This window comes from Leptidea sinapis, chromosome 45 (assembly GCF_905404315.1).
Source record: "Leptidea sinapis chromosome 45, ilLepSina1.1, whole genome shotgun sequence".
NCBI lineage: Eukaryota > Metazoa > Arthropoda > Insecta > Lepidoptera > Pieridae > Leptidea > Leptidea sinapis.
Window position 1 is genome coordinate 8,591,421 of NC_066309.1, and position 5,000 is coordinate 8,596,420.

At 45.2% G+C, this 5,000-nt stretch overlaps 2 non-coding genes across 2 annotated transcripts; both read left to right on the forward strand.

Annotated features, from left to right (window-relative positions):
* Positions 1–2,547: 2,547 nt before the first annotated feature.
* LOC126977676 (small subunit ribosomal RNA) lies at positions 2,548–4,452 on the forward strand. Its single transcript, XR_007732350.1, has one exon. It is a non-coding gene; the product is annotated as a small subunit ribosomal RNA (ribosomal RNA).
* A 376-nt stretch (positions 4,453–4,828) lies between these two features.
* Positions 4,829–4,985, forward strand: LOC126977797 (5.8S ribosomal RNA). The gene has a single exon (XR_007732424.1). It is a non-coding gene; the product is annotated as a 5.8S ribosomal RNA (ribosomal RNA).
* Positions 4,986–5,000: the final 15 nt, after the last annotated feature.

Genomic DNA, 5,000 nt, shown 5'->3' on the forward strand with positions numbered 1-5,000 from the left:
GTACACGGCGACTACTCTAATGATAACGAGTACGATCATTTTCAGGTTATTATGTCGAGTCGAGTGTTGTGATAAGTGTACATCGCCGTCGGCGGCGGCGGCGGCGGCTCCGGTGGTGTTGGGCGCGCTGCGCAAATTCCAAAAGCGAGTACGATCGGCCCCAATAGCGGGTACGGTCGATTCCTCAATAGCGAGTACCGCCTAGCGCGAGGAGCGCGGCGCTCCCTGCCGGTCTCCCCCGGACGGATATCTCACTTACTTGTTTTCTCCAATAACGAGTACCGCCGAGCGCGAGGAGCGCGGCGCTCCCTGCCGGTCTCCATCTTTTCTCTTGTTCCTTGTACACCAGAACATTATAGTTTTTGACCAATATTCGTGTCCCCTAATAATTGCATGTTCTGTCCGTTTTTTTTTTTTAATTAAATAAAATAAATTATTAATTATTAATTTATCATAAAAATACCTACGAGAAAAAGTGTAGGTGATAAAATTATCTATAAAAAATGTACCGATACTTTTTTTCCTACGAGCCACCGTTTCTGAGATAATAACTATTCAAAAACTTATAAAAACGCGCTAAGTACACTACTACCTCATAGGTGGCGTGGAAACTAACTTTTTGAATCTAACACTAAGTATTGATACATTTTTAATGGATAATTTTACGATCTACAATTTTTGTCCGAGATACTTTTATGATAAAACTTACCTACCGTTTTGCTGAAAATCGCGAAAAAACGAATGTGATTAAGTAAGTAAGTAAGTAAGTACGTAAGTAAGTAAGTAAGCAACTAAGTAAGTAAGTAAATAGGTAAGTAAGTAAGTAAGTAAGAAAGAATTACGTTTAAAGATATTTATTTCTCATTAAAAACATAATATTGTCACTTACATGAGAACATAAAAATATGATGTAATAATTTATCCGCCGTTCTTTAGATGTTCAGTACATACATGTTACACATTATAGTACTTATTCTTCTTCACAAAATTTAAGATTACACACTTTTACAGGGCACTGTCACATAACAAACAATTTCAGACATGTGTTTTATAAAAACTTTGAAACAATATAGTCTGATAGGTCACGTTTAAATGTTTTTAGTGACCTAATCTTTTTGAGAGATGAAGGTAGACTATTAAAAAGTGGTGCGCCCTCGTAAATAAACATACGCTTGCCGTAATTTGTTCTTGTCTTAGGTAGTATCAAGTAGCTGGCTCGTCTCGTGCTGCGTTTAGACGTTTACATGTTTAGTTTGGGTGAGTAAGATTGATGTATGATAAGAATTTTGATTTGATTTGAAATATATTTTTTTTTGGAGGTTTTTTATTTGGTTTCGGAGGGAAAATGAAATGTACGTGTCGCGCGTTTATTACTGAACATTATCGTACTCGTTATTAATAAAGTAAAAAAAAAAAAAAAAAAAAAAACGATTTTTTCTTCGAAGCCGCAATGCATATTCAATATTATGTTATTAATAAATAGTAAAATCAAATCAAAATCACTTTATTCACATATCAGAGAGTTTACACGTTCATATCGTTCGCGTGCACCACACATACGGCAGTCGGCGTCGAGAGTCGAGTCCGTAGCGAACGGTTCGCGACGCCGAATTCAACGCCGCTCAAGTTTTTTCTTGTAAAAAGAGTGAAAAACGCACGCGACAAAAATACAAAAACGCGCACAACACCAACCACCCCCAGCCACAACAACTGCTGCTGTTTTATTATTCTCGTCGTCGTCATCGTCATTCATATTTTATTTAATATATATTTATATTTGAGTAAGTTTGTGAATGCGCGCGATGATAACGACGATGATATAATAACAATACGGTTGTTGGTACTCTCGGGGCAGAGAGCTGGTGTGTCTGTGTCTGTGTTTGTGTCGCGCGTTGTTTTATATGTTCTTTTTTTACAATATAAAAAATGAGACAGACTCACCGCGCTGTGTCGATCGAGCGTTTTCGAGTTTCCCTATGCGGATGATATTTGATTTGGTGATTTGAAAGGTTTTTTGTGATTTCGTTTCTCATAATTCCTCTCTTCACTCTCTCTACAGTATCATACGCTGCGGCGATCCTCGTCACGTTGAAAGCGATCGTGTAAATTTTTTGCGCGCACCAAGACGCCGACTGGGCTTCGACGGTTTCCCTCTGTTAAGATTTTTAACGTGAGGGCCCGCAAGCCGGAACGCGTCGCGCATTTCACGCGTGCGAGACGTTCACGCTCCTCTCAAGCACCGGGCGTCGATCCGATTTGTGATCACGACGTGTACCGATATTAATACGTTGATACCGCTTCTATTGCGTGTCATCATTTTTATTATTACCCGAAGGGACTCTCGTTACTGAACTTTCATAACATACAATCGGCCCATCGCCGATTTATGATTCGTTCAACGCGCACCGTATGCCTTTGAGATATATAGTATACAGTGCGCGAACGGATATCTCACGATATGTTCAAGATGTCATAGTCGCGACGCCCTAAGGGGAGATCGCGACGCATGACGCGCTGAGCGCGACAACAATCGTTGTTTGCAGCAGCTCCCTGGTTGATCCTGCCAGTAGTTATATGCTTGTCTCAAAGATTAAGCCATGCATGTCTCAGTGCAAGCCGTATTAAGGCGATACCGCGAATGGCTCAATATATCAGTTTTGGTTCCTTAGATCTTACTCAGTTACTTGGATAACTGTGGTAATTCTAGAGCTAATACATGCAATCAGAGCTCTGACCAGTGATGGGATGAGTGCTTTTATTAGATCAAAACCAATCGACGGAGGGCCTCGCGTCCGAAGTCGTTAATTTTGATGAATCTGGATAACTTTTGCCGATCGCATGGTCCAGTACCGGCGACGCATCTTTCAAATGTCTGCCTTATCAACTTTCGATGGTAGTTTCTGCGACTACCATGGTTGTCACGGGTAACGGGGAATCAGGGTTCGATTCCGGAGAGGGAGCCTGAGAAACGGCTACCACATCCAAGGAAGGCAGCAGGCGCGCAAATTACCCACTCCCGGCACGGGGAGGTAGTGACGAAAAATAACTATACGGGACTCTTACGAGGCCTCGTAATCGGAATGAGTACACTTTAAATATTTTAACGAGGAACAATTGGAGGGCAAGTCTGGTGCCAGCAGCCGCGGTAATTCCAGCTCCAATAGCGTATACTAAAATTGTTGCGGTTAAAAAGCTCGTAGTTGCATTTGTGCGCCGCGCTGTCGGTGCATCGCATCCGCGGTGATACTGACACGTCTGCGGAGCATATCGTCGGTGAGCCGGCGGTAAAACGCCGGTTCAATATCAAAATCCTATCGCGGTGCTCTTCAGTGAGTGTCGAGATGGGCCGACAATTTTACTTTGAACAAATTAGAGTGCTCAAAGCGGGCTCAAAATGCCGCTTGAATATTTCGTGCATGGAATAATAGAATATGATCTCGGTTCTATTTTGTTGGTTTTCAGAACTCCGAGGTAATGATTAATAGGGATAACTGGGGGCATTCGTATTGCGACGTTAGAGGTGAAATTCTTGGATCGTCGCAAGACGAACATCAGCGAAAGCATTTGCCAAAGGTGTTTTCATCAATCAAGAACGAAAGTTAGAGGTTCGAAGGCGATTAGATACCGCCCTAGTTCTAACCGTAAATATGTCATCTAGCGATCCGCCGACGTTACTACAATGGCTCGGCGGGCAGCTTCCGGGAAACCAAAGATTTTGGACTCCGGGGGGAGTATGGTTGCAAAGCTGAAACTTAAAGGAATTGACGGAAGGGCACCACCAGGAGTGGAGCCTGCGGCTTAATTTGACTCAACACGGGAAATCTCACCAGGCCCGGACACCGGAAGGATTGACAGATTAACAGCTCTTTCTTGATTCGGTGGGTGGTGGTGCATGGCCGTTCTTAGTTGGTGGAGCGATTTGTCTGGTTAATTCCGGTAACGAACGAGACTCTAGCCTGCTAAATAGGCGTCGTCATTTAGGTGTGCGCGGCTTCAGGGTCGCGCAACTCACTGGCGGCGTATTAAAATTCTTCTTAGAGGGACCGGCGGCTTCGAGCCGCACGAGATTGAGCAATAACAGGTCTGTGATGCCCTTAGATGTCCTGGGCCGCACGCGCGCTACACTGAAGGAATCAACATGTTCTCCCTGGCCTAGAGGCCCGGGCAACCCGTTGAAACTCCTTCGTGCTGGGGATTGGGGTTTGCAATTATCCCCCATAAACGAGGAATTCCTAGTAAGCGCGAGTCATAAGCTCGCGTTGATTACGTCCCTGCCCTTTGTACACACCGCCCGTCGCTACTACCGATTGAATGATTTAGTGAGGTCTTCGGACCGACACGCGGTGGCTTCGCGGCCGTCGGCGTTGCTGGGAAGTTGACCAAACTTGATCATTTAGAGGAAGTAAAAGTCGTAACAAGGTTTCCGTAGGGGAACCTGCGGAAGGATCATTAACGTGTAACGGTCGCGTGCGCGAGCGTTGTCGCCGACACGCTTCGCTCACAGCCGACTGTTGACGATGATAACTTCAATCACGTGTCAATCACTGATTATTTTCGCGCTCGCGATGTGCTCTCTGTGCTCCGTTGTCGCGTTTGCCGCGCGCGCGCTGACATCTCCCGCCGCATGTGGGGGGTGTCCGGCACGACGTCTCCGGCACGACGCTTCGGCGGGCGCGGTTCGCATGTACGCGACGCGCGTGCGTCTCGCGACGCGCTCATGTCGAGTGCGAAGCGAGTCGAGATCACGACGTACGCGCAATGCGTGCGTCACATAATATTTTGTTACACACAGAGATCGTTCACGTATTTTCTAAATATAAAAAACTATTACCCTGAACGGTGGATCACTTGGCTCGCGGGTCGATGAAGAACGCAGTTAACTGCGCGTCATAGTGTGAACTGCAGGACACATTTGAACATCGACATTTCGAACGCACATTGCGGTCCGTGGAGAAATATCCAGGACCACTCCTGTCTGAGGGCCGGCTGCATAAAAGAAT